The sequence below is a fragment of the Sus scrofa genome, chromosome 7 (assembly GCF_054392235.1).
Source record: "Sus scrofa isolate SSC_HxYL_T2T_F1_AM1 chromosome 7, Sscrofa_HxYL_maternal_Yorkshire_Landrace_v2.0, whole genome shotgun sequence".
NCBI lineage: Eukaryota > Metazoa > Chordata > Mammalia > Artiodactyla > Suidae > Sus > Sus scrofa.
In genome coordinates this window covers 89,820,812-89,833,610 of record NC_139389.1, presented here as the reverse complement: position 1 = coordinate 89,833,610, position 12,799 = coordinate 89,820,812, and the positions used below count along the sequence as shown (strand labels likewise).

At 33.5% G+C, this 12,799-nt stretch overlaps 1 protein-coding gene and 1 pseudogene across 5 annotated transcripts in view; both read left to right on the top strand.

Annotated features, from left to right (window-relative positions):
* Positions 1-12,799, top strand: part of LOC110261611 (uncharacterized) — a 310,291-nt gene that overhangs the window by 198,450 nt on the left and 99,042 nt on the right. Inside the window, exon 3 of one of the 5 annotated variants that reach the window (XM_084967016.1) lies at positions 8,885-12,226. The exons of the other annotated variants lie outside the window; for them this stretch is intronic. The gene's annotated coding sequence lies outside the window, so the exon portion shown is untranslated. Of the gene's footprint in view, positions 1-8,884; positions 12,227-12,799 lie in introns of those variants that run through there. 5 annotated transcript variants of the gene reach the window in all.
* Positions 8,896-9,818, top strand: LOC146401755 (olfactory receptor 4F21-like; annotated as a pseudogene).

Genomic DNA, 12,799 nt, shown 5'->3' with positions numbered 1-12,799 from the left:
AGTAGGGTGAGGGGTAAATTAGGAGGTTTGGATTAAAATATACACGCTACTATATATAAAATAGACTAACAACAATTTCCCTACTGTATAGCAGTACAGTGTAATACTCAGTACTGTGTAATAACCTATATGGGAAAGGAATCTGAAAAGGAATAGATGTATGTATATGTACAACTGATTCACTTTGCTATACACCTAAAACTAACACATTTTAAGTCCACTATATTCCAATGCAATTTAAAACAAATTTTAAAAATGTAAAAAAAATATATGCTAAGTTATAGGTTTAAAGCTATTAGTTTTTAAAAGACCATTAGAAAATGGAACAAACCCAAATAGTCATCAGTGGATTAATGTTAGTAAAAATGAACTGAAATTGATGAATATAGATCTGTTATTTTCAACATGCAAAGATACTATTAATATGTTAGAATAAAAACATCAAGCTGCAAAATTTTATATATATATAAAATCCTATATTTGTAAAGAAAAATGTGAAACTACAAATAATGCAAAATAGAAATATAAACATTTCAATGTTCTTCTTCATGCTTTTCAGAATTTCTATCAAGTCTTAAACATTTATTACTTATAAAAAATAATACTTAACTTTTTGTGTTCTCTGGGCCTGAGAGATTTTTAAACAATTAACTCACAAAATTTCTCAGCTACTTTTCAGCTCTCCAGATTAGACTTTATAAAAAGTGGCATACTACTTAGTAAACAGGAAATAATTTATTGCAGTTTCATTAGCATCGATTAATTTTGCATATTTCTTTCAGCTGAAACCATGTGTTTAAAAGGGATTCTTATTATCACTTTGAATGCCTATGATGAAGGTGTGTGAGGTTGAATTTATATTGGCCAGATTTCTTTTCTGAGAAGCATTTCAGACATTTAGTATGTCTGGCATTAGGGCAGAATCTCATGGTTAGGTTATATGGGTTCTTTTCTCTGTCCTGCTACCAGTCTTAAGTGAATCATGTGCTGTAAGTTCTCATTTTTAGTCTATTAAGTCAGAAAATATTACTCTTTAACCTCATAACCTTGCTATAAATGTGAGGAATTGTCATATTTTCATATAAACCTATGAGCCCCTGTTGATATGCTGTCACAATGACAGACAAAAGAGATAGTACAGTAAAGTGGTTAATTGCATGATCTTTGAAATCAGATGGATCTGGATTTGAGTCTTGGCTCCACAATCAGAAAGGTGACATTGACCAAGTTACTTATTTCATCTGAACCTTCACTTCACTAACATAGGAATGCATGTACAGAATTTCCCAATTAAGCTTTTTCATTGTATATATGCTGTATAATTGAATTTTAAACTAGGCTTACTAAATGGGTTAAGAGCTATTCCCTGTTCACCGCAATTGGTTTCAAAGTTTATAGACATTCCATTACCTGGAAACATTGATTCTCCTTTAAGGAACACTCAGGTGTACTTGGTTGCACAAATCTTTGTTTTGCTTTAATTGAACTCTGCAGCAGACTTCTCATACTTCATCTTTCTTCAGACCATGGGGATTCTAAGGCAGAATTCCCATGTTGAATGAACTGAGGACTCTTAGGTCACCAAAGTATCAAGTGGTCACTAGGAACTGATGCTTGTGCTGGAGCAGCTCTAACTTACTCTAACTGTCCCAATAATAGCCACCGGGCATCAATATGGAAATATCTTTTAAATGAATCAAGCATATCTGAAGATATTGCTTTCTTCTAACTTATTTTCTTCATTTTTTGTTTGGTCTGGTGAGTGAGAAAGATAAAATTAAAGATCGTAGTCTACTAAAATTCAGAATTTTAAATTTCTCTATTTTCAGTTCCACAAATGTATATTGAATACCTTCTAGATGGCCAGCTTTTAGAAGGGAAAGTTAAAACTTAATTCATGCTGTATGGGTTGTTTTCTATGTTTGGAATATACTATTGAAAGATTTTTTTGTGTCTAGATCATAGCATACTCCAAGAGGGACTTGAACAATTTGTACAATTTATTTTTAGGTACACTGCTTTGGACTGTGTCTGGAAGTTTTTTGAAAATTCATTAAGGCTAGAGCTGTTTTTTTCCTTCCGTTTCCCATACTTCTTGGGTCATATGAATTCTGCTGGTTGTTTCTTTTTTTTTTTTTTCCAAGTGTATTTCACAGAGAACTGAATTTTCTACTCCAGGCTTGATATTATACCATTCTTGAAACTGTAAGAAAATCTAAGTGTGACTCTAAAAGTATTCTAGTTTATATGCATGTAGATAAGCTGGTGTAGGAGTGGTAAAGGATTGAACAGGTAATGTTCTACCAACCATGTCAGGTTTATAAACACTCCTCTGGAAATAAAAATGTGTTGTGGACATGTCTCACTTGATATAAATATATTTTAGGTCAGTTAATTATATACTTCAGTACCTTGGAAACATCATTATTTATTTAGGCATAGAGAAATTCATTTGAGGGTCACAAATCACTAGATTCAAAATTATTAGAATATATACGTTTACAGAAAAGTTGGTTTGTAGAAAGCATCAAAATTTCTCTGGTTGGTCAAAGAATCTTGTTGGACACAAGTCAGGGCCAGTGAGATTGGAGTCAGTAGGAGAATGAAGAGGAAACAGAAATGAGAGATACTTGCAGTGATTCTGCTTTCTCATTGCCGGGATTACACTGTATCTCTTTGTAATACTGTATTTTATTCCTTCTTATTCTCACAGAATTGATTGAAGAAGGAAACAGAAACTTTGGTTCCTCTGATCAAAAATATAAATTCAACATGCAAATTTGTTATAGAACTTTCAGAGTTTGATTTTTTTGCATCGGACAGACATTAAAGATGTTGATAAATGTTTGTTTATTACACACTTGTAACATTTCTTCAAGGGCATGAGCAAAATATTTGGATATTATGAGTAAATCATAGACTTTTTAGTTACAGAGATTGTTTTTAGAAGACATCTCTTTACAAAGGCTTCTACAAATATGCAAATAAAGTCATCAGATTAAAAACCACTAGGTATATAATCTATAATGACTTCAACTTTTTGGATAAATAAGTAAATCAACCAGAGTAAAAAATGATTTTCAATGAGACTGTTTCAATCGGTCAGATACCATTTCTGTCAGTTAATATAAGCTTGACAAAATTACTTTTAGAAATTTTGGGGAGAGGGGAGAGTAGGAAGTTAACATATTTGTTTAAATTATTTCTAACCTGTATTAAAAAGATAAAGGAGTAATAATATCAGGGGAAGACTCATTCAAGGAATTAAAGACAAAAGGCTGGGTATACCTTTATAGACAATTTGATTATTTTGAACTACTTGAGATAAATAGAACAAAAAAGTGATGAATAGTGTAAAACAGCTGGATAGTGACAATTTTCTATTTCTTTTTGATCATTTCATTTTTTATTGAGGAAGACACAATTTTCATATATAGCAATAGCCAGCATTATACATTTGCATGAGAAGTGTGCATTGAGATAAGTATGAGTATTCGTAGAAGGAAGTGGAAGATAATTCCATAGTTCAGGCCAGAGATGGTTTTAAGAGGTGAAGAAAAGTACTTAGTGTGCTGATGGCGACTGAGCAATATTACCAGGTCATTGCTTGTACATTGCCAGCAATACTCACAACTTCTGCTGCAGTCATTTCTAGCCCCCGCTTCATTTAATAAGAATAAAATGATTCATTAGAAACAAGCAGTGTGGCTCTAAGCTGCAGTGAGAAGTGCTTTAGGATAAGAGGTCTAAAAATTCCCTGAATTGATATGCTTCAGAGATGAATGGATAAATAGGAATTAAGGTTGTTGTAGAGGTAGCTGCAGCATAATGTAGTGTACTTCCTAAGAAAAAAAAATATAGGATATAAATATTTAGTCAGACAAATGTTTAGCTAATAAATAAGAAAGTAGAACTCACCTGGAAAATGAGGTGCATAGAGGGAGTGTCAACTCAACATCAGTGTTCAGGACTCAGCCCCACTGTCGGTGTATCCCAGCCTCTCAATGATGTGGATTTAGACAGTAGACCCTGAGGGCAGCCTCCTTAGCACAACAGGTTCCAACAGGGCTGCTCACTTGTTAGGTCCCTCTCTTTTCTGACTTGCTGCTGCATGTTATTCTGTGGGAAATAATGTTAGCAGTACTCCCTCCTATCAATTATTTTTATTAAAATTAATTTAAATAAGATACACATGTATACTTCAAAAGTCAACTTGGATTTATATGATTTCTTTGAATGAACCTCCCTCAGACTTGGATTTACTTTCTTGGCTTAGGATAAAGTGATGGGTAAATTGTGAGGGATTAATTTACCCTGAAAGATGCTTAAGACAATTTGGGGATTAATAAAATCAAAATTCTTCTATGAGCAGGATCAAAACTATAAAACAAAATATTATAAACCAAGAAAATATTACCATCAGATCATACCTCCACTTATCCCTCTATCCATACACTCATAAATATTTATTGAACACTTAGTACAGGCCAGAATTTGTTAATAGGGTACTGTCTGTCCTTTGGGAACTCATAGATGTGGTGAGTGATGTACAAGATAGTCAAATGTCAATTACGAAGTAGTATCTTAAACATTATACTTGCATAACATGATGTGATAGCATAAAGGAATAGGGTCAGTTGCAGCTGGAAGAAAGAAGTATTGCATGAATTGTACTTATAGCTGAGAGGCAGTCAGAGCATAAAAGTGCATATGTCACTGTAGTCATAGCAAGCAACAAAGCAAACTAGCATGAACAAATAAAAACAGGATTATCCGAGTAGTTCAAGAAAATCGGCATGTACTTTGTAGAGTAAGGAAGAATCAAGGTGTGAAGCTGGGGATAGACAGAGGATACAGATCGCTTATATGAAGGAATCTGAAATTTTGTGAAGGAGTAAAAATTACTGAAGGAGTTGAGGCAGAACTGTAAATAATCAGGTGACTGTCGTAAAGACTGCCTTCTTTCTTTTTCTTTTACTCTCTCAATAGCTTACCTATTTATTTTTTCTCCTGTTTTTCCTCCTTTAATAAAAAGTCATTTCTATTCTCTCTCTCACACACACACACCTCCAGAAAAAGATGGTGTTTAAAACATAAAAATGCTAAAGGTTGGACATCGAATGGGCCCCTTGCTGAGAATTTTTGTACTGATAATTTTGATTTGTGATGAATTGATTACCTACTAGGAAAGCTTCACTTTTTTTTCATTATTTGTGCTATGTTTCTTTATTTAACAGGCTTAACATCTTGAATTTTTATTTTTGTGTTTTGGGTAATTTATGATTTTTATTAACAAATGTTAATTCCTTGTAAAAAGTATCTAAAATGCATAAGTAATGATTTTAGGAATTTAAAGTCACATATATTCATTCACATTTTCTGTATTAATAATTATTAAAGCTAGACATTTGTTCTTTAAGATGCTTTTATGTACATACACACAGAATCATATTATGGATTTATTCAGCAAAATTTTTCACTTTAGGCCTCTGTTATGTAGGACTATGTTATTGTATTTAATAGCTATGTAGTATTTCATTATATTGATGAATTATAATTTGATTTTAAATTCTCTATTAATGTATATTTTGGTTGTTTACAATTCATTGCTATTGCTTTTGAATATATGGATATATATGTATATTTGTGTGTGTGGAAGTAGAGCTATGGCATTTCCTTTGGTTATAATACATCCTCCATAAATTTAACCTTCAGTTCAAGGTTAGGGGCCTCAGGAAACTCTGTTATTATCTTGATTTGGACATCTTAAATCCTAATAAATATTACTAGTTCTGGCTATCTTCAACCATGTATAAGAATTCTTATTGTAAGGACCCCTTTGAATACACTGGGATTGATATATATATATATATATATTTGTCTTTGTTAATGTTAGAAAAACAAAACAAAGCTATTTTTAAAAATTGCATTTCCTTAATGATTGGTTAGCTTATCTTTGAATGAGTTTAATTGTCATTTGTAGTTTTTCTATCATAGTTTACTTTGTTGTATAGTTTTATTTTTAATTGAAACTCCCCTTTATGGAGTCTTGAGTCTCTGAGTCTTTTAAGACAGTTCTTTCCTCATCATCTATACTACGATCATACTGAATATACAATCTACATTTCACCATATGTATCTTTAAAAATCCACGCACTCATGATCAAGCTATAAAAACAGCTGGCAGTGCCTTGTACGTTATATCCATTGTCATTCACCTCAGTGATTGTCCCATTTTCTCTGATTCAATTCTGCTCTAATTTCCCCAGGTATAATCTATAAAACTCTCTATTCAGAGCCCTTTTATCAGGGCCTCCTAGCATCACCCATAATGTTTGGTTTTGCCTGTAATCTTTGCTCTGTCTCCATAACCCTCACAGTGCCCATTCCTGCCTGGTCTAGTTGCCCTCATCTATTCTTGGCTGTAGTGCTTCCATGGTTCTCCCACTTTCTTATGTGCCACAGGGTTGTGCCCAAACTGCACCCTGAGTATGATGTAGAGTGGCAAAGAGGGACATGAAGTCATGAGAAAGAATGATTGTTGGTGGTGAAGGCCTATAGGAAAGCTTGACGGTGGTAGTTTGGAGAACCCAAGCTGCTTAATTCAGGTGCAGAATAAGCATTGGTAATGTTTGTTTGTGAAAAGGAAAAGTAGTTTAGAAAATCTAATAAAGGGGAAAAATATAATTAATGTATTAGTTAGAACCATTTAAAATTGACATTTGACTTTTTTTTTTTTTCTTTTTTTGGCCATGCTTGTGACATGCAGAAGTTCCAGGGCCTGGGTTTGAATCTGTACCAGAGCTGCAGCCTGAGCCATGGTAGTGAAAACACTGGATCCTTAACCCATGACACCACCAGGGAACTCCAGTTATTTGATTTTTTTTTAATCTAATGAAATACCAATTTCATATGATTCCAACTGATAATTTATATATATTTATACACACACACACACTCAGCAATATGTTGCTTATCTTTATTTCACTTTTCTAGGCTTAAGTTTTTAAAATTTTGATTTCTATACCTTTTCTTTTGTAAGCTGCTTTTTTAAATTAAAGGTTCATTATAAACATGTTCTATGATTTTTACTACAAACGAGGTTGAGCACATTTCCAAGTTGGATGAACTGTTGTAATTTAATTCCTTATTGTTTGGATTTAGGTTATTTCCAATTTTCAGTTTTTCATAAATAATTACATAACATTTACCACTGTAATAGCTAAGTGTTTTAGCTCATCTGTTGTTATCACCTTAATTTTTTTTCTTGTAATGAGGGTCTTAGGTATAAGGTAATTTAAAAATATTTGACATATATTTTGAAATTGGTGTTCTGGAGAAGGTGTAAAAATGTGTACTCTGAGTTACAGAATATGAGAAAACGTGTTTCCGCACAGCCTCACTAAGTTACTCATTTTTTTAACTTTGATAGTTTTCTACAAACGTAATAATATCTCCCCATTTTGTATTTACAGTTCCTTAATCATTAGTGAATTTGACGAGTTTTGATATATTGACTACATGGATTTCATATTTGGTCACAATCTTCTTGTGTTTGTTCATTTTAAATTTGATTTATTATTATCTTTGATGACTATTTTCTCACATTAAAAATTTGATATGGAAGGGGGAATTCCCGTCATGGCTCAGTGGTTAGCGAAACCAACTAGGAACCATGAGGTTGCGGGTTTGATCCCTGGCCTTGCTCAATGGGTTAAGGATCTGGCGTTGCCTGAGCTGTGGTATAGGTCACAGACATGGCTCGGATCCCGCATTGCTGTGGCTCTGGCATAGGCCAGCAGCTACAGCTCCTGTTAGCCTGGGAACCTCCATATGCTGTGGGATAGGCTCAAGAAATGGCAAAAAGACAAAAAAAAAAATTGATATGGAAGATTTAGATTTTTGAATCTGAAAGTGTCATTTTGTTCCCGCATGATTTGCACATGTGGGAATATGCTTAGAAGGATATTTTTTCACACAAAGGATTATCTAAAAATAAGCCTCTGTTTCTTGTATGTTTCTATTTCTTTTATTTTTATTTAAATAACCAATAAAAACTCATTTTAGTTAGTGTCTTAAGGTAAGGAATTCAGTTTATTTTTGCCAACTTTGGTAAGCTGTGTCAACACCATTTACTGACAAATTTATTCTTTTCTATACTGATTTTATATGATCTTTTGATACACTCCTGATTTGTTTCCCCCCCCCAAATTCATCTCTTACATTCTTAACTTTGAAGCTACTATAAGCTTTTTTAAGCAAAAACATAATATGTCATTTTTCCGCCTCACTTTCTATCATTTCTAAAATATGAACTAAATTCTTTTCATGCCATAGAATTTTACTTAATGAATACCTTACTAGATTTATTTGATTTATTACAAACCGTTCTGTTTCTTCATGCTTCACAGTATTTCCCATGCCTTCTGTATATGTAGATCACTCTTCTATTCTTCCTCACTTTATTCCTCATTTAGATCTTAGCACAAAGGTCTTCTTCTAGAGAAGATGGCACTGCTATGAGCTCTTTTATTTCCCCTAACACTTTGTTCTTTTCTTCAAATATATTACCACCATTGTAATCATCTAGTTATGTGATTAGTTATTTAATGCATAGCTTCATGACTAGAATATAATCTGCATTATGACAGGCTATGCATCTTAATACCAGAATGCAGTACAATGTCAAAAACATGGGAAGACTTCATGTGAGCTGTTCAATGAGTGTGTGTAAATTAATAAACAATTGTATGACTTTTGCAGAGAACTCTGTGAATAGGGTGAAGACTTTTCTTTACCATAAGAATTTGAAATGTAAAGAAGTGTACTTCTATCAGTAGTTTTGGTACTTTCTTTTATAATTATTTTTATTTGTTCTTTTCAGGTAACACAAAGTCAATGAGTAAAGCAAATTACTCTTCAGTGTCTGAATTTGTGTTCCTGGGACTTTCTCCCTCCAGACCAGTACAGGATTTCCTCCTTGCCTTCTCTACAGTGTGTTATGGAACAATTGTTGTGTTTGCAGTGATCTTTGATCCTCATCTACATTCCCCCATGTACTTCCTTTTAGCCAACCTCTCCTTTATTGATTTGTGTCTCTCTACCTTAACAGTTCCTAAGATGATTTCTGATCTGTGCTCTGGGCGCAAAACCATATCCTTTCAGGGGTGTGTCTTCCAGATATTTGTCCTTCACATCCTGGGTGGATCTGAGATGGTGCTGCTTACTGCCATGGCCCTAGACCGATATGTGGCCATATGTAAGCCCCTGCATTACCTGACCATCATGAGCCCTGGATGTGCCTTTTGCTTCTGTGTGGTGCTTGGGCTATTGGCCTCCTTCACACAGTGGTCCAGGTAGCTTTTGTGGTCCATCTGCCGTTTTGTGGTCCTAATGAAATAGATAGCTTTTACTGTGATCTTCCTCAATTTATCAAACTTGCCTGCATAGACACCTACAGAATGGAATTCATGGTTACCACCAACAGTGGGTTCATTTCTATGGGCACCTTCTTCTTACTGATTGTCTCCTATGTTTTCATCCTGGTGACGGTATGGAAACACTCCTTAGGCAGTTTGTGCAAGGCTCTCTCTACTCTGTCCGCTCACATCAGTGTGGTGATTTTGTTCTTTGGGCCATGCATCTTTGTTTACATGTGGCCATTTCCCACGGTGCCGGTGGAGAAGTTCCTTGCTATTTTGGACTTTATGATTACGCCCCTCCTGAATCCTGCCATTTACACATTGAGAAACAAGGACATGAAGATGGCAGTGAGGAGACTGAGTAGTCAGCTCCTGAGCTGGCAGAAGATCTCCTAAATAACTCCTGACAGCACAAGTGACTTTAAGAAAATGTTAATACAAATTTCTGATATAATTACACAAAATTTGGGGCTTTTTTTCCTGAAGTCACTGTTTTATTATATTCAGACTAGATCACTGATTATGAGGTTACATTGAATCATCCAAATAACCTTCTTGTTGGCAAGTTGTTTGACAGTTGAATTAAAGTCTCAGGAAATGTTTGGGGGAAGTTTTTGAAAAAGCCTAGATATTACAGACTTGGCATCTGCTGAAATTATGGCTTTAGACACAACTGCCTGGATTCAATTAACTAACTGAATTTGATTAATACAATTAACTTAGAAATAATATACTCAAACTTTTGAAGGAACTATGAAATATTTAACACTCTACTCCTTTGATTTAAATCCCAGATATGATTTATTAAATTTATAATTTTTTGAAATTTAAAAATTTTGTGAGAGAGGATTTAAAGCCTGGAGAAAAAAAAAAACAAGTGTAACAAATGGAGTTGACAGAGGATGGATCATGTATTATAATAAGAGGAGATTGACAGATGGTGGGAGGGAAAACATAATGAAAGCCTCATGTTTCTAGTATGTTTCATGTGTTTGGCCTGTGGCTACTACTCTCACCCTGGCTTATCTCACTTATCATGGGCTTAAGTCATCTCCACTTGGCCTAGGGAAGGATAATTTATGTATATGTTTCTATTTCATACTTTTTGAAATAGTGACTTAATCTGTTCAGCAAAAAGTCCTCAAATGTCAGAAGATGTTGATCTGATATATCATGACTGGTATTATTATCCAACAACTGCATTGTCCAATTTTTTTGCTGGCTATTTTTCTCTAGCAACTTAAATAGCTCTTTTGTTGCTTATACATGGTTTCCAAGTATGTTTGTGTATATGATCTGCAGATATTGTGAAACTAATTTAATTTATAGTTTGCTTTGGTAACTAGAAGATTGAGCCAAATTTACTGTCAAACTATGAAAGGAGCCTATATCCTGAGTATTTGTGACCCAAAGTTTTTTCAGGATTATGCAATGTTTTTATATTTTTCCTTCTCATGATTATTTTGTTGCTTTCATTTGTATTTTTAATAAATTCTTCTTAGGTACATTATAGGGTAAAAGGAACAAATATAAAGCCATATTTCTGCTTGTGGAAATTGCCATACTTTTGAAAATAGCAGGAGAAAGGAGAATAAGACTAGGGTTCTAAGCTAAGAAGTTCTAGGACAAGACTGAACCACATGCAATCTTTCAGACTAAGGAGAAGGAGATTTATTAGAATCATAATTAAACCATGGAATTAATAAAGCCAAGAAATAGGAAAAAGCCAGAAGTGTACTGAATCTTATCAAAACTACAATCCACATTCAAATAGGCTCAGCACTTGATTGGATTGAAATGATCACACCTTTACCTTTTAGGCCTCATAGGGGAAAAGAGTAAATAGTTTCTGGAGGAATAATAAAGGCAAAGCTATATGATCTTTTATACACAATGTGTGAAACACAAAAAATTTTGGAACATGCAAAAAAGCAGGGATATGTAACTCACAATTAATATAAAATAGTTGATAGAAGCAAACCACAGATAGTTCAATTGTTGAAATTAGCAAAGGGTGTAAAATAAATCATACAATTAAAATATTTAAAAATTGAAAAAAAAATGAAGAATTTATGTAGAGAAGTAAAATATCTAAGAAAGAATCAAGTGAGATTTTAGAACTGAAAAATAAATATTTGATATCATGAATTTAAGTAGGTTTAAAACCAGACGGGACACAATAGAAAAAAGGATCAGTGGATTCAAAGACAAGTCAATATCCAAACTGGTGTACAGAGATATAAAATAGTTAAAAAATCAGAACAGATATGGATATATTCACACACCAATAAATAATTATTTTATTTGAGGGTTTATGCCTCAGACTCTCTGTGGGGAATGTTACAAAATACACAGAACCATGTCATCTTTAAAAAGCAATATGAAATATGAAGTATATCTGGATTAATAGATTTTGGATAAGAGAATGTAAACTTTTTGTATACATTGTTTAATGTATGCAATGGATATTTTTATACAATGTGTAATTTTGTATACAATGTATAATTTTTGAGGCCTGGAGTGGGAAGATTTCTTAAGAAAGTTGTATTATTTGTAATAATGAATAATTCACAAACTGCATACATAATATAGTTTCTTACAAGCTATTTGAACACTGCAGTGAATTAAATAGATAGTTTATTCTAAAACTAGACTTTTTGGAGTTCTCTGTGTCACAGCGGGTTGAGGTCTGGCATTGTCCCTGCAGCAACTTGAGTTGCTGCTGTGGTGTGGTTTTGATCCCTGTCCTAGGAACTTCCAAATGCTTTGGACCAGCCAAAAAAAAGAAAAAGAAATAAATAAAATTTGACTTTTTGACCTACCTTAATAACACTTTCCCCATGTTCTTTTCTGATACAGATAAGGAACTGCCTAACCCATTTATATGTAGGCAAAATCTCCAAAGGTTGGTAATACATTCATCTTTTCTTTAATGTGTATGTTCTGAAGACAGTTACACTGTTTCAGAAATGACTGAAACATGACATTGAGGTAACAACACTCTCTCCACATTATGATTTGATTTTTTTTTTCTGAATGTGAGGTGGAATACTTAATGATTACCTTTATAGATGTCTTTCCAGATAATGTAGCTAGAATGTAAATTAATAGACTATCAGTCTGTAAAAATAAAGATAACAATATTCATTGCTCTGACTTATTAAAAAAAGTTTTAGAGAGGATCTTGGTAAAATGCTTTGCTAAAAGAAATGCTTAGCAGGGAGTTCCTTGGTGGCCTAGCAGTTAAGGATCCAGTGTTGTCTCTTCTGTGGCTTAGTTTCAATCCCTGACCCTGGGAGCTTTTGCTGGTGCAGGCATGACCAAAAACAAAAGGTTAGCAAAATAGAAAATTTAAAGATATGGTAGTCAATGTTGAA